This window comes from Equus asinus, chromosome 5, assembly GCF_041296235.1.
Source record: "Equus asinus isolate D_3611 breed Donkey chromosome 5, EquAss-T2T_v2, whole genome shotgun sequence".
Classification (NCBI taxonomy): Eukaryota; Metazoa; Chordata; class Mammalia; order Perissodactyla; family Equidae; genus Equus; species Equus asinus.
The window spans coordinates 97,128,249-97,150,436 of record NC_091794.1 but is presented as its reverse complement, the minus strand read 5'-3'; the positions used below and the strand labels follow the sequence as shown (position 1 = coordinate 97,150,436).

Below are 22,188 nucleotides of genomic sequence, written 5' to 3'. Positions count from 1 at the left end.
GCCGAAGATAGAGTTAAGCTCGGAGTCTGTCGGACTCTCGTGGGTGGCTGGGCGGCCCTCCGGCCTGCCTCTCTGGTTCCCATCCAGGTTTTCCTCAAAGGCCCCTTGCCCCCGGTCCGCCCCCGTCCCCTCCACCCCAGTTCGGCCTCCTGATCCCAGGAAAGGGGCAGGATCTTCTGCGGCTGTGCCTCCTTCTTGGCCCTGTGCCTGCCCGGCACCGACCTCCATGCCGTGCTGATGACAATAGCCGCCCATTCCCGTGCCAGCGGCTCCGCTGAGAGCACTGTCTGTGTCATCTCCTGCAGTCTCTCCGACGGCCCCACCACACGGTTTCGTTATTAGCCCATTTTACGGATGTGGACGCCGCAGCTCAGAGAGTGACTAGCTCGGGGACACCACCTGAGAGTGGGATGCAGGGATTCAAACCCAGGTCTGGGGGGCTCCGGAGCTCATGCTCTTCACTGCCACTCGAGCCACTTCTGGAATGTGCCTCCCGGCTCAGAGGAAGGGCCCGGCTCTGGCAGGGTCTCCAAGGCAGCCGTCCAGCCTCTGACTCCATCAACATCCTGAGATAATGCGAGCGGGAGGGTTCTGGAACTCACAAACCTGCCATAAAAATGCAATCTCTGTCATAATGGTCAGAATAATGTTGTTCTAACTTAGACAAATCGGGTGTTAAGTCGTTACGTTGTACGGGGCGCCTCCATGGAGAACTGAGGCCGTGGAACAGTCACAGGGCTGTTTGTAGCCTGTGCTTCCAAATCCATTAGCTCATCCGGTTTTCTCAGCAGCTCCGTAAGTGGGCAGGAGTCGCGGGGCCACTTTAGAGATGAGGAAACTGAGGCCTGGGGGGGGCATCACGCCGCTGGTCCAAGGTCAGTGGCCAAACCAAGCTCGAAGCCCAAGGCCAGTCCCAATGGCCCAGAGCTTGTCATTCTAATTTGCATTTTCAGCCAACATTTAAAACTCAAGAGATTTTCCAGAGAAATCCTGTTTCTGGCTTCTGTGAAAAGTCAGACAATCTGGCTTCGCTGGGCCCACGTTCCCACATGGCCACAGTTGGCTGGAGCCGGATGGTGGCTGCCTCTTCAGACAGAAGACGTGGGCACTGGGGGTAACTCGCCACCAGCTTGAGTCCCACGTTTGCATTCCTTGCCGGCCTCTGTCGACTTCGAGTTGGCCTCCTGGATCTGCCCGTCCCTTGGTGTGACCTGGAGTAAGTTGCTTCTCCTCCCTGGGCCTCAGCAGCCTCGTCTATAAAGTGAGGGGCTGGGACTCCGTGATTGTGGAGGCCCCTTCCAGCTCCAGGACTCAGTGCCCAAGGCCAGGGTCCAGGCAGGGGAGGGCAGAGCTATAAAACGTCCAGGCTCCACCCCTCGAAAGTGTATCTGTTATCCATCGCTGCCTAACAAGCCACCCCAAAACATCTTGGCTTAAAACAACAATGGCTGGGGTTCAGCTGGGCCTTTATTCTGCCCCGTGTGGTGTCCGCCGGGATCGCTCATGAGTTTGAACTCAGCTAGGTTGTGCTGGCAGGTCCATCGTGGCCTCACATTCATCTTTGAGGCCCTGGCAGGGATGTCTGGAACCTGGGCCCCCTCTCTCACCAGTCGGTAGTCTAGACGGAGCTTTTCTGCGTGGCAGGCGGCTCCCAAGAGGGTGAAGCAGAGGCTGCAAGCCTTCTTGAGGCTCTGTTGTCACAAAACATCACCTCTGCAGCCAAAGCAAGTCACAAAGCCGGCTCAGATTCATCCGGGCTTCCCTATAGGTTCAAGGTCAGGGAAAATCCCCTGGGCCTGCTTTTCTGTTTAGTCGTTAAAGGGAAGCCTCGCTTCTTGCTCAATGATTTAACACCAAACATTTGGCTATGCGTTGCCCATCGTCTTGAACCTGTCTCTGGGGTGATCTCAGAGGTCTGGGTCCCTACTTCCCACCTGCTTTGTTTGCGCACGTCTCCGCGTGCTCTGGGCCAACCTGTGGTCCGGGTTGGTCTTAGATTTAGACGATGCTGAATGGGAGGTTAGCGCTGCGTTTAGCCTGGCAGGCTGTGTCCGTGGCCGTATTTGGAGACTGTCTGCCACAAGCAGTTTACGGTCCATGCAGGTGTGGGTAACAGGAAGCCAGACACCTTACTCTCTCGCTTCTGTCCCGCCCTACCCCCAGCACTTACCTCCCGGCATTGGCTTCCAGTGTTATCTGTCTCCCCAGAGAGGGCGGGACTCTCCGCTTATAACCATCCCTGGCACAAGACTCCCTCTTGATAGACGCTAAATAGATGTTTGTGCAGTGAAGGAACCTACAAATTAATGAAAAACAGCAGCCCAGAGTCACAGCTATTCAAGACCTGGCATAAGGCTTGAAGCCAGGGGAGGCGGCCCTGGGCTGGTAGGAGTGAATTTGGAGGAGGGGGGTCCATGGTGCCCCTGTACCCTGGAACAGGTCATGTCATGCCTCTGGGCCTCAGTTTCTCTATCGGCAAATCGGGGATCATGATTTCAGCCACGTCAGAAGGCTGTGCCAGGAGCCACTGTGTTCTTCTTTCAACTAGAAAAGAACCTGTGACAGTGTGGCTGTGGTTTGTCACTCCCGTCGTGGCCAGGGGCCACCATGGGAGTAGGGAAGCGTTGGAGGAAACTAAAAATCTAAAGGCGTTGGTCAGCTGCTCTCAGTTCTGAGTTTGGACCACAGGTTGGCCCAGAGCACGTGGAAATGTGTGAAAATGGTGAAGTGGGTGGGTGGGGGCCACTGAGCTCTGAGCATCACCTCCAAAGAGACGTTGCAGACAACGGCGAGGCAGAGTCAAATTTTATGTGTTAAATCATTGAGCAAGAAATGGGGCTCCCCTTGCTGACTGATCAAGGAATTAAGGCCAGTGTCAGGTAGAGAGTAAGTAACAGGGCTCCTGGCCAGAGACCCCAGACTCTCACGCTGGACCCAGTTGTGAGTGAGGTGAGCTGGGTGTTAGACAGACAGCAGTGCCCCTGGGAGAGCACGGGTCCTGTCTTAAGAAGGCGGGCGCTACCCACCCACTTCTGACCGTGTTGCCAGGATCAGTGTCCTATTTTACCAGATCCTCTGATGGGTAAAGTACTGATGTTTAGGGAAAAACTGAGTTTTATTTTTATTTATTTATTTATGTATTTATTTTTAAAGATTGGCCCTGAGCTAACATCTGTTGCCAATCTTCTCTCTTTTTTTTCCCTTTTTCTCCCAAAGCCCCCTAGTACATAGTTGTATGTTCTAGTTGTGGGTCCTTCTAGTTGTGGCATGTGGGACACCACCTCAGCAGACTTGATGAGTGGTGCTAGGTCCGCTCCCAGGATCCCAACTGGTGAAACCCTGGGCCGCCAAAGCAGAGTGCGCAAACTTAACCACTCGGCCACAGGGCCAGCCCCCCCAAAAACTGATTTTTAAATGTTTGTTCAGTTTGTTCTAAAATATAGTCCTGGCCAAACCAAACCATGTTTACAGGCTGGATTTGGCTCCCTGGCTGGCAGTTTACAAGCTCTAGTTTACGTGTTTGGGGGAGAGAAATAGCAAGGGTCTCGTTACTACCATGCTACAGATGGAGAAGTGAGGTTCAGAGAGCTGAAGTGACTTACCCAAGGTCACACAGCTCGCAGGCAGTGAGGGTGTGAGAAATGTCTTCTAACCTTGAAATGGGGAGTCTCTTTTTCTGTAACTTCCCTCCGTGGTTCCTGTTTCTGCCTTCTAGAACAATCCAGCAGCATCAGCTCCTTCTTGCAGGCGTCTACCATGTCTGAAAGCAGAGAGCAAGGCTTCCTTTGGTTTCTCTTTTGAGGGCAGAGTCGGTGGGGTGGAAAGCACGGAGTCCTAGAGTCGGGCCATGCCGTGGGACCTCTTGCTCTGACACTTAAAACAGGATGACCCTGGCCCTTTCCACTTACCTCTTTGAGCCTCAGTTTCCTCCACTGTCAAGCGGGGTTAGGAAAGGCTTCCTGGAAGAGGCGGCTTCTAAGAGGATTCTTAAGGAGGAGCCCGGCGAAGAACCGGCGAGGCAGGCATTCCCAGCAACGGGCCGCCATCTGCGAAGATCGAATAGGAGGCCTGCGAGTGTGTAACGTACTGGGGGAGCTGGAAAGAGGCCTGTGTGGCTGAGAACAGGGCATGCCAAGCTCTGGGGCGGGGTGCAAGCTGCCTGGCCTCAGCAGGGAGAGAGCGTGGGGTCAACATTCCCATTATGGCGACGACATATGTCCACAGCACCAACTTGTCACTTGGCCTGAGTCCATGGGAAGCCGGAAGGACAAAAAGCATCTGAAACGTGTAAGTGGGGAGAAAGCGGCTTAGCGCACAGTGGGATGCGTCCCGCCTGAATGGGGCTTCTCCGCCTCTCTGGGGGAGGCAGAGCCTGGGAACAGCCTCAGCCAGAGCCCGCAGGGCCCTTCTGGAACCCGCGAAACGCCGTGGCCCACGGAGTCTGTTCGAGTCAGGGCCCCGGCCGGCACGTCCCCTTGCCTGTCCCCATCAGCGTCAGCTGTCACTTCCCGTGGCCTCAGATGGCAGCTCCTGCAGCTCTCGGGAGCACAGTCGAAAGGCCCCCGAGCTGCCAAGGAGACCCTGACGCTGGGTGTCCCCGAGCCGGCCCGGAAGCCCCGCCATGCCAGCAAAGCTCAGCCCTCCCTTCTGAGCGGCCCCTTCTGGAGTTGAAAGGGTTCCGATGTCCCCTTGGCCTGGGTCCAGGGACAGAGAGGAGGCAGGAGACATGGGGGAAGATCCTGGACTTCAGGGACAGGCAGACTGTTCGAGTCCTGTGCCTGGCACACCGCAGGACTTGAATACTGCCAGCGATTGGGAAGAACAGCCCGTGTTACCTACAGCCGACCAAATTCTCCCCCGTATGACCTCAGCCAGTCCTCGCCAGGGCCTGCGAGGGGACTCTCAGTGGCTGCTTCTTTCCGGAAGAGGGAAGAAAGACTCAGAGGTTAAGTAACTCACAGCCACATGTGAGCTTGGGACCTACAGCCGGTCTGCTTGGCAGCAAAGCCTGTCCCACCAAACTCTGGGGGCCCACTTTTCTCCCCTCCGGGTTCACCCCTGTTGTAGCCACCAGAGGACAATCCAGGGCAGCAGATGGCAGCTTCGCTCCCTGATGGAGTCAGACATGGGCCTTTCTCTCTGGGAGTCGAGGCTGGTGGACTTGGGAAAACTGGGGACTGGCCCAGGGTCCGCAGTTAACCAAGAGGCAATGAGGACTCAGGCCTTTGGGCTTCTGGAATCCACCATGCTGTTTCACGTTGCCTGGGTACCCTTCTCACTTTCTCTCTCTGGCTGTTTCCTGCTGCTGCTTATTAAGACCAAGCTTGCGTCTCCTCCTGTTTGAAGACTGCCATGTCCTCTCTCTCTGGTCCCTCCCCCTTCTGTGTGCAGGGTTGAACCTCCTGTCCTTGGTGGCCTCTGTGTTCTTGGTGGCACCTTGTATGTACCTCTTTTATGTTGCCCAGGTTAGGCCATACTGTGCACTGTGTCATCATGTCTGGTTTCCCCCACCCATAATGGGAGATCCTCAACCATACTGGCTGGATAGGGTACAGTTGGATAGGTGGGTAGCAGCTGAGTGGTTGGATGGTTGCTGGAGTGATTGATGGTTGGATGGATGAGTGGCTGGATGGATGGATAATTGCATGGATTGGATGGTTGCGTGAATGATGGGCAGATTGATGGCAGTTGGATGGTTGGATGGGTGGATGGATGGATGGATGGATAGATAAATGGGTGGATAATGGCAGGATGATTGCATGTTTTAGATAGTTGGGTGGATAAATAGATGGAAGAATGAACAAACACCAAAAACCAGAGTTCATTTCTCCCCCTCAGATTCCCTTTGGTATCTGGACTGTGATATTTCCTTATTCTCCAGTTTCTGGGCTTAGAAAGAGCTGGCAAACAGCATACTCCCCAGGTTTGGAGAAACCTTCTAAGCCTTTGACTGTGGATTTGCCAAAGTTTCTGCACTGGGGACTTCCGGAGAAGTTGGCCCCCAAAGTGGATTTCTGTAAAGTAAATCCTATTTTCCCATTGACTTGGCTCACGCTTTTGGAGACACGTCCCTGCTGTCAGAGGCCGGTGCTCTCGGAGGCTGGTGACAGGTGGGGGAAGAACTGGAACTCCCCTGGGCATCAGCTGCCCCGAGGTTCCACTCACTCAACCTTGAGAGCAGACTGATGCTGGCCAGGAGCACGGGAGCTTGGTGCCAGGGGAAACAGATTTGGCATCTGGTCCCAGAAGCCTCAGCTGCCAGTGGGATGCTACGCTGCTAGGCTTCTGGGATAGCACGCTCAGTCTCCTCCAGACTTAACTGTTTCCATTCAACTGTCCATACATCCTTCCTTCCTTCCCATAATCTCACCCTCTGTCCTTCCATCCCTCCATCCATTCATCCATCCACCCACTCATTCATCTGAATATCCATTCAACAATCATTTCTGAAAGCTTCCAGGATGCTGGGGAAACAGAGAGGAGTTAAACAGAATTGACGTCATAATTTCAGAGTTATATCCCTGGAGAGGGGGAGGCAAGGTCTCCTTCCTTTTCCATCTCTTCCTTCCTTTCTCTTTCTCTTTCTCTTCTCTTCCTCTTCCATCATCAGCATCGTCCTCATAGCAGCCTCCCACTATTAAGACCCTATTAAGTGCTAGGCACCATACTAGCTGCTTTTCTGACATGTTCTCGTTTATTCCCCTCGACAGCCCTGCATAATAGTTACTAACACTTGTTTTGCAGATAAAAAAAGCAGGTTCAGAGATGTTCAGTGATGTGATTAATACATACTTGTGTGTAAGATGGAATATGTTGAGAGCAAGGGGAAAGAGTTCTAGCCTGGGCTGGCAGGGAAGGCGTATCTGGCTGGGTAGGATTTTTGACACACAGTGAAAGGAATGAAGGGCGTTCTTAGCAGAGCCAGCAGCCTGAGCAAAGGCCTAGAGGCCGGAAAGGGGCAGGTTTGTAGAAGCCACAGTGAATGAAAGTGTGCGAAGGAGAGAAATGGGAGAAGAGGCTGGTGGAGGAGGCTGAGCCGCGTACCAGAGGCCTTGAGGGACAACCTTTGGCGTTTGGCCTTGATGCTGGAGGCAGTAGGGAGCCAAGGAAGAAACCAGGGAAAGGCTGTGGGCACCCTGCTGGGGCTCAGCTCTTCCACAGAACCCAGACAACCCAAGCAGCACCCTGGGGACCATCCCAGAATGCAAAATATCAGAGCTGGACATATGGGGAAACTGAGACCCAGAAAGGGGCAGCACCGGCCTGAGGTCACACAAAGCCAGTTGCAAGCCTGGAACTTGGGGCTATGTCTGTAGCCACTGAAACTCTTTCTGAGGGAGATAAGACCTTCAAAGTCAGTGGCTCCCTTTTCTAGCTGTAGAGACTTGGATAAATTATTTAACATCTGCCTCTGCCCTTTTGAGAATGAGATAGGATAAAATAAATAGTGGAAATTTTAAAATTTACTTAACCATCTGATCTTCAGTTTACCGTTCTGTAAAATGGGAATAATAATGATGCCAAAAGTAAAGCATCATTTCCTCATCGTCTTTCTCCCCGTAAGAAGGTAAGCTTCATAACAGCAGGGACTTTTGTCTCTAGTTTGCAAGTATCCGGCATGGTGCCTGGGACGGAGCAGGTGCTCAGTAATAACGAATGAATGAATGAGTGAGGAGTAGCCATCATTCATGGGCTCCTTACAATGTGCCAGATGCGGCAAAGAGCCCTCTACATGCAGAATCCTGCTTCATCCTCAGGACAGCCCCACAGAATAGGAATGATTACACCCACTTTACAGAGGAGGAAACTAAGGCTCACAGAGATGACATGTGACTTGCCCATGGTCACAGGCTTCCTGGGCGATGGAGCTGGGATTGACAGCAGGCTGCATGGCTGCACGGCGGCTACAGAGCTGAGCCGTTTCTGGGACTGTTTCTGGGCCTGGCAGAGAGCGGAGGCTGCGTGTACGGTGTCCCCTGCCGTGTTCTTCCCGTTCCCTTCCCTGGACCTCACTTGCCCTGTCTGGAAAGCCCCGAGGCTGGACTCTGACCTTCTCAGGGTCCTTCCACATGGGCCTCCTAGGCTAACTGCTCTAGATTGTTCTGCGGATTGTGACCGACCCTCATCCCGAAGGGAAGAGACCTGGAGGGTTCTCGACGGTCGCTTCTCCTCCCAGGACTGTGGCACCTCTGTGCTCTGTCTGCCCGCTTCTCGAGGGGCCCTGAATCGGCCCCCAGACAGATCTGCCTGGATGGCAGCCGCTGGTGGCCTTCGGGGGGGCATTTTCTCTGCTCCCCGACGGCGTCCGTCCCGAGGTGCGAGGCTCCAGCTGCACGCGGCAGGCCAGGCTGCTGCTGTCTGGAGCGCCGCTCGGAGAAACAAACACAGCTGTGTTTATTCCAGAAATTACACATCCTGATAATCTGCTCACTCGGGGTAATGCCTCCCAGTTAGGATCACAGGGGGAGCCGTGCCGAGTTTCCTGGATTTCTGGGCAGGTTTTCATTCTCTGTGACAACTGTGCTGTTGAGCAGACCTCGGCCAGCGGGCAGACCTCAGGCAGCGGGCACCTAGACACCTTTGGGATGCTCAGTCCTGAGGGTGGTGGATGTTCTCACCTGGGCATGAGATGCTGGGAGGAGAGGACCTTGTGCCTTTAAATTCTCCAATTTGAGAGACTTGAGCCAACTCTGGCCGCACGGGGACAAAGAGACACGTGGACCAATATTAGGAGAACATGGCCTGGGACTGGATTTTGCATCTAATCATGTTGTTTCTCTAAAACATCTCTATGACTTCCTCTTGCTCCCGGGATAAGGACCCACCCGTCCCAAGGCCCAGTGGTGGTGGAGATGACTCACGTCCATCACCCACCTCAGTCTCGCAGTTCCAGCTGCTCTGCCCATTCAATCCCTTACACTCCCTATGCTTCCTCCAATCACTGGGGCTTTGCACTGGCTGATCCACCTACCTGGAACACTGTTCCCCTCAGTCATCACCTGGATAACTCTCACCCATTTTCCACTTTTTTTTTTTTTTGAGGAAGATTAGCCCTGAGCTAACATCCACCACCAATCCTCCTCTTTTTGCTGAGGAAGGCTGGCCCTGAGCTAACATCCATGCCCATCTTCCTCTACTTTATATGTGGGACGCCTACCACAGCACGGCGTGCCAAGCAGTGCCGTGTCTGCACCCGGGATCTGAACCAGTGAACCCGGGGCCTCCAAAGCGGAATGTGCAAACTTAACCGCTGCACCACCTGGCTGGCCCCCATTTTCCAGTTTTTAAGGTTTTCCCTGAGCAACTGACAGCTCCACAGGCTGATGTTTTGCAGCATTTGTCAAAGTCATAATTTAAAAATAATTGGTGTTGAATCTTTGACCATCTCTCTCTCTCTCTCCTGCCAGACCATAAACTCCACGAGAGCAGGGGCCGTGACTGAGCTGCTCCATCACTAGATTCCCTGGGCCTGGAACGGTGCCTGGCCCGTAGTAGGTGCTCAATAAATGGGTATTGCTTGGAGCAATGAATGAATGAATGAGCGAACAAACAGTTCTCAGGATACGCAAAAGAGGGTACGCTTCTGTTTGTTCTTCTGGGTGACAGTTGGCAGAGTGCTGTGACATCCATCATCTCCCTTAATTGAACAGCCTGGTATTGAAGTCTGCAGGGGCTTGGCACCGGGCCAGGCCCCCAGTGGGGGTGGGGGAGCCGAAGTGAGTCAGGCATGGTGGGCCTGGCCTTCGGGAGCTCACGCACTGGATGAGCACAGCCCCTGGAAGGAGGGCGCGCCGGGACTGCTCTTCTGGGTGGACGAGGAGGCTTCTGATACTCAGCGAGGTGGAGTGGCCGGGAGGGTGGGTAAGTGGGGGCAGATGTACATTCAGATCCGGGGGCATCAAGTCGGCTGACCCTTCCCCTCCTTCTCTCTGGTGTTCAGCTGGGTGGTGCCGGGGGTCCCTGGCCCCTGGGGGTCTGCAGCCTGGTGCCTTTGACACCTAAGCCTCTTGCCAGCCATGCGACTGTGAACAGGTTACAGTGGAGCTTTCCTTCTAGTGGGCAAGACTAGGACTGACGTCTGGTGAGCCGGTCAGGTGGTGACAGTGCTGAGAAGAAAAATAGAGCAGAGGAAGGGTGATGAGGGGGCGGGCCGGAGGAGAGGGGCCAGGAGGGGCCTTTCAGAGGAGGCCGTGTTTGAGCAGAGGCCCGAAGGAAGAGAGAGAGGGAGCCCTGTGGAAACCTGGGGGAGGGTGTACCAGGCGAGGAGACAGTCAGGGCAAAGGCCCTGAGGCAGGAACGTGCGAGGAGGCCAGTGTGGCTGGAGCAGGAGGGCGAGGGGAGAGTGGGAGGAGGTGCCATCAGAGGGCAGGGGGCCTCGGTCAGGACTTGGCTTCACCTGGTGTGAGATGGGAGCAGTGAGGGTTTTGAGGAAGTGACAGGATCTGACAGCTGTGCAGCGAATAGACTGGGGACACGAGCTAAGCCGGGGACAGAGATGAGGCTCCGCAGAGTTCAGGGGGGCTGAGGTGGCAGGCTGGGAACCCGCTGACAGACGGCCCTGGGCTTCTCCCTGCTGTGCTTCATTGGATTTGGGGGGAAGGAGAAGAGGCGAGGAGGCACCGTGAGCGTCTTCTCACCCTGACCCTTTGCCCCCCCTCCCACCCTGCGAGGCCCTCTCTGCGTTTGTGATGTGGAAGCATCTGTCTTTTCGTTTCTAACATAAATTAATAATTGATTGACACTGCGATACCTCGGCAGCCGCGTTGGCGACTCCAGCATGTGCTAGCCGTTCTGGGGGGTCTGGAGGGCAGAGGGGCGGGCAAGGGCCTGGCCTGCTTCCAGGTCCAACCTAGTCAGGACTCGCTGGGTGACTGTGCACAAGTCCTTTCCGTCTTTGGGCTGTGGTTCATCTCTCTGTGGGACGGGAGGATGAGACTTGGCACCTTCTATGCCCTGGCCAGCCTAAGCTCATGGCCAGCACCCTTGGATCTGCACACATTAAGCACCTGCTGTGTGCCGGGGTCCTTAGAGGGGTACAGAGAGGACTAAGCCTTTTCGCCATCCTCAGGGAGGTCAGAGGCTCAGTAAGAAGTCTGGGTTAAACAAGAGACGTGTGTTGGGCCCTAGGTGGTTGAATAAAGCGGGGCTGGGGCTGCAGTGCGAGGCAGCTGGCCGAGGGGCTCCACGACCACACCAACGGGGTTCGAGTCCCGGTGCCGGCTTTTTCTAGGCATGACCGGGGACAGCTTGCTTGCCGTCTCAGCCCCAGTTTCCTTATCTGCAAATGGGGATAATAATCGTCCTCACCTTATTAGGTTGTGACACATCCTAAGTGCTCAGTGAATGATCAGCATCAGTGTGTTGAGGGCAGGGCACAGAAGCCAGGGCTGGGAACACCTTTATCCAGGCTGTACCCTGACCCAGTCCACACCCTGGGGGAATTTGCCTGCTCCTCGGTCCAGCATCCTACGGTTCACGCTTGGGGGTCGGAACCTGCGGAGCCCGGCAGCAGTGGCCCCGGGACACAGCGCCCTCTAGAGGAAAGGACTGGGCTGCAGGGCCCTAGACCATTTGCAGGCTGTGTGACCTCAGGCTAAGGACGCAGCCTCTCTGAGCTCCAGGGGTGATGAGCTTCCCCATCTGTGCAGTGGGGATCATAAGGTCTGCCTCCCAGTGTTGCTGTGAGGATGAAATCAGAACCCATTTGGAAAGGGCTCTTTCCAAAGAGGGTGGGGCGCGCGAATTCTGGCTCCCTTCTGCCCAGATGTGTGGGCCAGTTGGCTCCCAGGAGTGGGAGAGAAGAGCTGCGGGGGCCTGGGAGAGGTGAGGGGGCATGGGGAAGGTGGGGGGCTGATGCCTGGAGGTGGGGGGCCAGAGGATCTGGGGGAGCGCCTGGGGGGCGGGGCAGAGGGCGGCTCTAACAGTTCTCTTTAACTTTGGAGAAAATCTTTCCATCTTCATATCATTAAGAGTATTTTTAAAATGCTGTGTTAAAACAAAATAGTCTGATTCCACATGACCTCATTGGTTCCATGCCCCCCAGCGCCTGCGCGCACACACACACACACACACAGACACACACACACACAGAGGCAGGACTAGATGTTAAAACTGCCTTTTGTGCCTCTGCTAGAGGGTTCTTATTTTTGTGTGGCAGGTGAATATTTAGGGACCCCCCTCCTTTATTTTCTGATTTGCAGTTGGAGGGCCTCTGGGGACCCTTAATAGCAGTTGACAGTGCAGCTCTGTGCAGTTCATGAGGCCTGTTCTCAGGCACTGTCTCAGTGGCCCCTCCTGGGAGGGGGTGTCACTGTGACCCACCACCTGGAGGTAGGACTGTGCCCTCTTCATCTGTTTACCAGCAGCATCTGCCCCAGGACCTGGCACGTGACACGCTCAACAGCCAATGTCAGCTGAATACAGATGAAGAATGAGGCCCATGATACAGAGGAGGAAACCAAGGCTCAGAGAGGGGAAAGGATTTGCCCAAGGGGGTTTTGCTCAGATTCAAACCCGGGACTGTCTGGGTTCTCTGTGTGTCGCCCTCCTCAGCTGCCTGTCTAGTCAGCCCCTTCATACTCAGACGGGGCGACCAGGACCCGGAGAGGACAGAGGACTTGTCAAGGTGACATGGTGATGAGTAACGATGTGAACGGCAAAAACCGTGAGCACAGTGTTGACTTTACAGAGCAGGCTCGCGTCGTGGTAACTGGCGTATGCTTCCTCTGCGCTAATTACCTTGCCTTGTGGAATCTGCTGCTGTGAGGCAGGACTATTATTACCTGTTTTCGAGGTGAGAAAACTGAGTCTCGGGGGGGATTCTGTAACAGCCAGTCGCTGGCAGAGCTGGGATTCGAACTCCCATCTCCTGACTCCAAAGCCCGTGCTCATCGCTGCTACATCGGGTTGCTGGGACTCGTGGGGACGGGGCAGGAGTGGACCCGGGACTCTGGACTTGGACTTCTGGCTTCTAAAGACACAACTACAGCCAGGAGGCCACCCCCATCAGGAGGGCCTGAGCCAGGGGAGGACAGAGCTCCGCCCTGGGCCCCACTTGGAGGCCAGCCCGGGGTGGGGCTGGGGGCTGATGTCTCTCTCAAGGGTCTCGGGAGCAGCCGCAGGGCTCCCCAGTCTTCAGATGGAGAAACTGAGGCTCTGAGAGGGGAGCGCTCGCCGAGCCTGCCTAGCGGGGCTTTGAACCTGCTCTGCCCCTCCGGCCTGGGCCCAGGGTTGCAGCGTCCTCCGGAGGCCGCTGGCAAGAACCAGGGGAGCCGGGAACTCCGAAGTCCGCAGTGAGTTTCCCTTTGGAAAAGGAGGGCGGGCTTCCCCCGGGGCCTGAGCAGGGGGAGCGGCTGAGGGCGGCCTCTCTGGCTCCCGGGACCTCCCTGACCTCCCTGAACGGTGACTCTCCTTCCACTTCGCGTGGGTCTGATCCGAGGGCCCTGGGGAGAGCCCCGCTCTCAGTTCTACGTGACTGGAAAATCTTCAATTTAACTGGACTCATTTGGCTGAAATTATGGGAGTTTGTCGCCCCTCCCACCCCAGGACAGCCTAAGGATTCGTGTCTTTGGAAGTCAGTCTGCCTGAGGGCTGGGAGTGGACAAGGCCACTGGACTTAGAAGAGAACCCCCCGCCTATTCGCCCCTCCTTAGCAGACGTGGTCTTATGTGGTGGTTAAGAGTGTGGACTCAGGAATCTGACGGACTTGTGTTCAAATCCTGCCTCAGCCACTTCCACGCTCTGTGACCTTAGATAGGCTGCTTTCCCTCTCTGAGCCTCAGTTCCCCATCAGTAAAATGAGGATGATCATATAGCACAAAGAGGCACATAGCACCGTGCCTGGCACAGAGGAAGTACTCAATAAAGATAATAGTAGTTGGTCATCATTATTGTTGCCCTAAGGGGGTGGGGGATGGCGTGTGGAAGGGAGGGCGCCACCCCGCCGCCTCTAAAGGTACGTGCAGACAGGTGTCTGCAGGAGGCTGGTCAGGTGAGGCCTCCCTTTTCCTCCTTGGCAAGACTGACCCTGGAGGGGGCTTGAGTGAGGAGCGAGCAGGCGCGTCTGGGGGAATGTTGGAGACCAGGAGGCCCCTCTTGCGTGGCTGGTGTAGGGATGAGGCCCAGGGGCTGGGCTCAGAGGCACAAAAGCCTTTCCCCTTCAGCTCTCCTCCCAAATAATTCTGGAGGCCGGACAAAGACTTCCTTCCAGTGCATAAGAAGGGGCTCTGTTTAGCTGCCCCCACCCCACAAACCCGCCTTGGTCACCATCCGGGCCAGAGCACGATTCCTCGGGGGGTGGGGAGGGGCCTGGGAGCATCAATGGGGCCCGCAGGCCGCAGTCTGGTTCCCATAGGCCCCAGGGGGAGGCCCTTTCGCAGCTTCAGCACCAGACCCTCTGGGGGTGGGGGCAGACCCTGCAGCCCGCTGCATTTGTGCCGCTGACACTGTGCAGGGTCACTGTGGATAAAGGCGCTGTCCAGACCCCAGGCCCGGTCTGGAACGCGGCTTTCTTGTCAGAGAGGAGCTTTTCTTCCCAGCGCGCTGTGGGGCGGCGGCAGGGGGTCCCCGGCCCCGGAGGATAATGGAACTTCGTTGATGGAGACGCAGGGCCCGGCCTGCCCCTCTCCCCGTCCTCCATCAGAGCTGGAGGGGAGGGGAGGCTGGGGGAGGCTGGTTGGCTCAGAAATCTGGGCTGCCACCTTGGCAATGGCTCTCTGGGCAGATTCCGAAGGGAAGACACAGCCAAGTACGTGGGATGCCCCCAGGGGCCTCTGGCATCTTTGAATCCAGCCATCAGCCCAACTAGGAGTCCTGGGCATCACCCAGTGCTCCCGTCTCCTAATCCGGCTGCCTGGTGGATCTCGGGGCAGAGGCCCTGGGCCAGAGCCAGCACGTGAGTCTCGTCTGCGCCTCCGTCTCTCCCTGGCTGATCCCACTCCTCCTTGACTCTCCATCCTTGCCGCCACCACCTGCCCTCAAGGCCTCACCCTTCCTCTCCTGGACCCCACGAACCATTGCCACTGAGTCTTCAGAACTGCAGCTCAGACCGTGTTACTGCCCTGCTCAGACCTTGGGCTCCTTATTATCTAAAAAATCCAAATCAAACCGCTTCCCTGGTTTACTAGCCCAGGTGATGGTGACCTGACCCCTGCTGACCTCCCTGCCTGTCCCTGTCCTTCTCATCCATAAGTTCCAGGTTTCATACACTTATGTCATAAACTCTTGTGCCCCCAGACCTTTGTTCAGGCCATAGCTGCTGCCTAGAATGAATGCCCTTCTCTCCTGTCTCTGTCTGGCGAACTCCTAGTCATCCTTCAAGGCCCAACTCAAATGTTCCCTCCTTAGTATATCCTGCTCTGTACCCACCCTCAGCCCTTTATCTACAAGTCTTTTATCGATGACCTTCTAACACCAGGGTGTGGCTAATCTTGTCAGCATCGGCCTCCCCACTAGACGGGAATGGAGAGACTGTCTGATCTTAGTCGTTCTTGGGCTGCCAGTGCCTAGCACAGGGTCTGTCACCAGCGGGCTCTCACCGCTGTTTTATGAATGAGGGCATGAATGAATACACTGTCTGCCCACAAAAATAACTTCCTCTCCTATCCTAGAAGCTTTTACAACTCAGCGTGACACCCCCTCAAGACCTTGGAAGTGGGAGGAAGTGATGATAATGCACAGGCTGTGTGATGCCTCAAAAACTAGGTGGACCCTGGAAGGGACTGGAGCGGGGTCTCAGCCAGAAGAAGGTGGCTCTGTCATCGGCCCCACCTGGCAGAGGCCTTCAGGGTCATGCTCTGCCTTGAGGCGGGACCCGATCAATCCGCTGGAAGGTGACAAACACCAGCTCATCTCAGAGTTGAGAAATCCCCACTTTGGGGCCAGAAGGATTCTTGGGGGTCCCTCCTGGCCGGCCCCCTCTTTGGGGGTGGTCTGCACAGAAGCACACACGGCTTTATTCGCTTGGGGGTCTGGTCCTCGCTTCCCTTTCTCTCTTTCCGTTGCCGTTTTCTTGTCCCTGAATAGGCCTGGCCGTGTGCGTGTCTGCGTTGATGGTCTTTCCGATGCCAGGAAACCTCAGGTGTGCTTGGTCTGAAGCCGTCGAGGACCAGTCGTAAAGGGTGATGATGGTCGTTGGGGTGACAGTTCCCGTCTCTGAACCCAGGTGCCGGGTGCTGTGCCAGCCTCTGCGGGTGCCTTATCCTGTTGCATCTTCATGACAGCTCCCCGTGGTCAGTACCACCACGGTCCCCATCTCATAGATGCGAAAACCAAGGCTCATGGAACCGAAGCGGTTTCCCTGAAGTCGCCCACCTGGTAAGTGGCAGAAGCGGGGTTCACGTCCACATATGCATCCCTCGTGCCTTCCTGTTTCAGGACCGCACCTCACCCAGCCAGCCACTCGTTTAGTCCTTCAGTAGCCACTTACGCAGCTCGAATGCTGTTGGTGGTCATTTTGATCATTTATTCCTTGCATTCAACGAATGTCTACTGAGGACCTACTGTGCGCCCGGGCTCTGCTGCAGAGGTTTCCAGGAGGGATGAGACTCAAGCTGGGCCTTGAGGTTGGCAGAGAGGAGAGGTGTTCGCAAGCTGTGATGGAGGAACCCCTGGGGCCGAGGTGCCCCCACATTCCTTGAAAGGTTGGACCAGTGGCCTTGGCGTCCTGTAGTCCCACAGGTTGGGGATGGCACCCCTGGGGCATCGGCAGTGAGCAAGCATTCTGGGGAGTCTTGGTTGGCTTACTAAAGCCGCTCAGAGCTTGGACCCCTATGGCTTCTGGCCTTAGTTCTGCCACTTTGCTTTTCACCCTGAGCCTCGTCTCTGAGATGGGCTAACCAGCCTGAGCTCCCCTGGCTGTCCCGAGGCCTCGAGGAGCTCATCCACCTGGAGGGCCTGGCACAGTAGATCAGACCTACGCCAGCCTGGGCATTTCTGGTGTCCCCAGCAGATCACCCCTGGGGAGTCGGAGTCAGGAGAAACTGGCCCGAGCCGGCACAGCAACCCTGGGGCTGGGAACAAGGCTCCCCGCCCCCACGCCCGGCCTGGAATCAGCTCAGATTTGATGAGTGATTCATAACCTGACGCTGCAGAAAGCTGCGCTGCGCTGCCCAGGGTTTGTGGTTTTGAGCGCAGAGAAGAATTCCCTCGTCGGCTCAGGGCAGGATAACTTACTTGTTGAGAGAGACATTTTCACAAAATAAATCCTTAGAGAAACCAGGCGCTGAGGCAGGGGGCCTGGGAGGGATTAGCTAAATAAACCCCGTTTTTGAAGCTTCAGGCCCAAACGATTTGCCTGAGCCTTTTGTTGCTTCCTTGTACTCAGCTTGTGGTCCCCAATGACCCTGAGATCTTTTTCAGTGGTACCAACGTGGTCAGGCCCTTTCCATCTGGGGGACGTCCCCATCATTGGCCTCACCGACATTCTCTTCGACTGTGGTCATTGGGTGTTGTTCTTCTTTTGGGGGGTGAGTGTCACGATTGGTCTAATCTGTTCTTTTTAAACAAGGTCGCTGTTCACGTTTTGGTCAGGACAGCTCTTCCTTTTGTGGGATTGTCCTGCTCCTTGCAGGACGCTTACCACCCGAGGCTCCAGCCTGTGGCGGCGCCTCCCATGGTCGTCCTGCCCTGACAGTCCTCAAAGGGTTGGACCCGTGGCCCTGGGGTCCTGCTGTCTGGCGGGTTGCAGGTGGCACCACTGCGGTGGCAGCAGTGAGCAAGAGCGGTCACAAGTCTCAGTTGTCATCGTGACCACCAGACCTGCCTCCACACATTTCTAAATGCTAACTGGCAGCGGGGGGCACGGTGCCCAGTTGAGACCCACTCATCTCACCCCAGCCGTGTGTCCTGCCACCCTCAGTGTCCTGCCATTCCCAGCACTCACCCTACCCTTTCATAGTGCCGGGTCCTGGCTACTGCTGTTCCCTCTGCCTGGATGCCCTTCCCCACCCCGCCTTCTCCTCCAGAGCCCGGTGTCCCTCAGCCCAAGAAGCACCCAGCAGGGCCAGCTCCTCCGCCCTTAGTCGTGGGCGGCCTTGGACTCATTTTGCCCGGCAAGTGTGAGCTGCCCCTGCCATCGCCCAGGCTGCCTTAGTTGAGGCGGGATCGGTACCTGGGCCCGAGCACCCTGCTCCCCTCTGCCCACCTCTGTTCCCCGAGCCCCAAGCTTCCCTTGAGCGGCGGAGGGGGCGGTCCCAGCTTCCACGGGCTCCTCCTCCCCAGCGACAGTGGCCTGGCTACCTAGGGTGCGTGTGGACCCACGGGTGCGGCCTAAAGGTGGACGGGGGGGGCTGACTTTGGAGACCCCCCAATCCCGTTACTCCATCCCCTCGCCTCCGCAGGCTCTCCCCTGGCGGCCGCATGGGAGGCCTCTCCTCTCACCCTGGGGCTGCTGGGACTTGTCTCCCTAACCTGACACCTCGAGACTCCGTCCCCTCCACTTTATCCTCCTTTTCAGTAAAACGCCTGAAAACCGCGTTCCTGGAGCGGGCTGTGTCCCCCCTCCCATAGCTGGCTGCTCTGCCCCAGCCACGCCCCCCAGGCTCCCTCTTATCTAATCCCAAGCCGGCTTGTCTCTCCTAGGGAGATAAGGGGGCCCCCTGGCCCCAGCCCGGCGGAGACCAACTAGTTACCTGTTAGATGCTCTTTGCCTGACACTTAGAATAGCTCCTGGCACACAGTAGGCACTTAAATACTTGTTGAGTGAGTGAGTGGACTGTGGGGCCATCTGTTCCTCCTGTCTGGAGATCTGGAAGGAAATCTAAGAGCCTTGGGAGCAGGATGTCTTCACTCGGACAGCCTGGTTTTCTTCCCAGCAAGGGAGCTCGGCCGGTTTCTCCCGTTGCCTCTGGCTCCATGTGATGACCGTGAGGACCGGAGCCGCGAGAGCAGTCACCCTGCCGGAGAGCGTCAGGTGCGCCGTGCGCTGGCTGCCTGCCGTCCGGGCCCGTCTCCCGGGGGTCTCTGTTCTTCCGGTTTTAGAGACGAGCCGTGAAGCTCAGTGTGGTGAAGGCACCTGCCCTCAGCGGGGAAGTGGTTGAGTCGGGATTTGAACCCGGTCTGGGCCTCTTTTGAGTGGGTGGGCGGGGGCCAAGCCAGGGCCTGACCCAGGCCCCCTGCCCTGAGGGCCCTGCACATCACCCTCCTGGCCCGTTGGAGCCCAGCGCCTGTAAAGGCCTTGCAAAGTCTGGGTTCATGGCAGTCACATTCTGTGATGTGAGACCGCCGGCGGATGGAGGAGGACGCCCAGAACGAGGCAGACTTCTCATCTGGGGTGGGCACAGGGCCAGTGGGGAGCAATGGAGGAAATGCCGATAGAAGGGGTGAGGGGTGAAGCTGGGAGCGGGAGCTCCGAGCAGTGATCCTGGCTCCTAGGCCACCCCTGGATCGGAAGGGGAATGGGGTTCATGGACTCTCTATTCCAAGGGCTTTCATGTCATCTTTCTGGGCAGAGAAGTTCAACCCCCGGGTTCACCCAGGGGTCCTTGTTCTGTTCCCACTTTGACATCAGCTACGCTCATTTGGTCACTCAGTTACCAACAGGCATTTATTGAGCACAGACTGTGTACTAGGCATCATACTCTTGCGAGTGCATTGGCTGTCAACAGTCACATTGACCCAGGGCTCAGGAACGTCCTGATGGGCTGCCAACCCCCAGTACCAGGAGGCCTCCCTTTCCAGAGACTCACTTCCTGTGGGACCCAGGCCAAGGCACTTCACCTCTCTGAGCCTCAGTTTCTTCCTCTGTAAAATGAGGTAGTCATGGGGCCCGCCTGGGGGCACAGCAGTTGAGTTCGCACGTTCCGCTTTGGTGGCCCGGCGATCGCTGGTTCGGATCTAAGGTGCGGACATGGCACCGCTTGTCAAGCCATGCTGTGGTAGGCGTCCCACATATAAAGTAGAGGAGATGGGCACGGATGTTAGCTCAGGGCCAGTCTTGCTCAGCAAAAAGAGGAGGATTGGCAGCAGTTAGCTCAGGGCTAATCTTCCTCAAAAAAAAAAAAGGGGGTAGTCATGACTGCTTCTCATACGGTTGGGAGGGTCAAAGGAGATGAGAAAGAGCTGTGAGGATGGTACCTGGCGTGTAGTGGGCTCTTCCCACCCCTCCACAAGTGGTCATCTCATCCGCTTCTGGCCTGCAGCCCCCAGGCTCTGCGTCAGGAAGCCTGACCTGGTGTCCAGGGCAGCCGTTAACGGAGCCGTGAAATAAAGGGGTTCATTTATCTGAACCCCTGAACCGCACATGGAAGGCCTGACAGAGAGTGATAATTGATCTGTGAATGTGTTTCTAATGGAAATCACCCAGTAGTATTAAGAATCAAATCTCATTTCATTGTTAACACAATAAATCACCTTTATCCAAAATATTAAAATCACCCCACATCATGATTTCCTGAAGAAACAGATTGGGGCAATGCTGTGAATAAAACCAGCCATAGAACCCCTTTGGAAAACAGTTCCGTGGTTTCCAGTAAAGCTAGATGTGTGCCTACCCCATGCCCAACCGTCCATCTCCTGCTTAGCATAAACGTCGATGACATCAGGGCACGTGAGCGCCGGCTAGGTGCTAGACTGCAAGGTTCGTGGACGCTTTGCTCATAACAGCCCCAGCTGGAAAAGACCCGAATGCCCATCAACAAAGACTCGGGAAATAAAGGGTGGCGTATTCACACGGTGGACTACGATGCAGCCATAAAAAAGAACAAATGCGGATACCACGCAGCGTGATGGATAAATCTCACAGTCGTTACGCTGAGCAAGACGGGCCAGACACCAAAGAACCATACTGAGTGATTCCATTTATAGGAACTTCCAAGGCAGGTGAAAGTAATCAATGATGGTGGAAGTCAGGCTAGTGATTGCGTGTGGGGGGGGTTATTGACGAGGACGGGACACGGGGAACTTTCTGCGTGGTAGCCGCACCGGTGTACACATTTGAGAAATTCATTGAGCTGTGCGCCAAAGATCTGTGGCTTTACTGTGTACGTGTTATTTCTCAGTTAATCTGAACACCCCTCTCCACTTTCTAATATGTGGCTCTGAGCCAGTGACTTCACCTCTCTGAGCCTCAGTTTCCTTCTTCTCTAAGAGAGCGTGACAATCCTTACGTCACAGGGTTGGGAGAATTTAATGGGTAATCATGGTCTGTGCAGGGCCCTGGCACACAGTGGGTGCGCAGCAGTGGCAGTCAGGTTGGGCCTCATGTGGGTCAGTAGCCGTGAACACAGAGGGTCTGGTGTCTTCGCACTGATGGGACTGGTGTGTCATCTGGCTTCTATGACAACCTGCAGCTTATCTTTCAAAGTCTGTCTGCCCACGCCCTGCCCCTGACCCCTGCCATTAGCCTGCAAAGTGGGGACAGAACACGATCAGTTTAACTTCTCTATAAGCCACCAAGGCCTGGTGGGAAAGACCGCCAACCACCGAGAGATCAGCTCTGCTCTGCTCAGGATCCGTCATGTGTGAGCACCTGCTGTGGGCCAGGCCAGGCCGGGGGCCAGGGGCAGCAGTGGGAAGACCACGCGAGAGCCCGGTGGCAGAGCAGACAGTCATCAAAGAACCTCCCAGACATGGGCCACTGCATCTGGGACCACTCCTCCAAAAGAGGCTGTAAGGGGGGATTGGATCTGGTAGGGAGGCCAGGGAAGGCTTCCTGGAGGAAGTGATGCACGAGTGCCACCTGAAAGATAAGTGAGAGCTGACCTGGCTCACAGGGAAGGCAGGGAGCACCACGCAGGGGGAACAGCCTGGGCAGACACCCATCAGGAGCGTGGATTCCTGGAGCTGAAAGGACCCAGAGTGGCTGGAACTGGGAGGGGGAGGGGGTGGGCTGAGTGGGGAGGCCTGTGGGATCCTGGTCCAGCCCCGCCCTGTGCGCTCTCATCCTTGGAGCAACAGGAAGCCATTCCAGAGTTTTCTGCAGGGGGGAGATGAGATGGTGAAACTGGCCTGATGGACCACCTATGGTGGGCCATGCTCCGTGCTCCGTGCTCGGCCCTCTGGCCATGCTCCTCACCCACACCGCCCCCTGCATGGGGGGTCTCACTCCCACCTTTCGGGGTGGAGAAGGCGGGGCGGGAAGGTGACCTTCGAGCTAGGGCGTGCAGGAGCCGGGAAGCAAGCCCAGCTCTGGGGCCGTGTCCACACCTCCCACCGCGCCCTTCGGATCCACGGCAGCCTCGGGTGTGGATC

General features: G+C 56.3%; 1 protein-coding gene across 4 annotated transcripts in view; it reads left to right on the top strand.

The window, feature by feature from the left end:
- Positions 1 to 22,188, top strand: part of EPHB2 (EPH receptor B2) — a 180,728-nt gene that overhangs the window by 7,030 nt on the left and 151,510 nt on the right. Inside the window, exon 1 of one of the 4 annotated variants that reach the window (XM_070510728.1) lies at positions 16,248 to 16,314. The exons of the other annotated variants lie outside the window; for them this stretch is intronic. The gene's annotated coding sequence lies outside the window, so the exon portion shown is untranslated. Of the gene's footprint in view, positions 1 to 16,247; positions 16,315 to 22,188 lie in introns of those variants that run through there. 4 annotated transcript variants of the gene reach the window in all.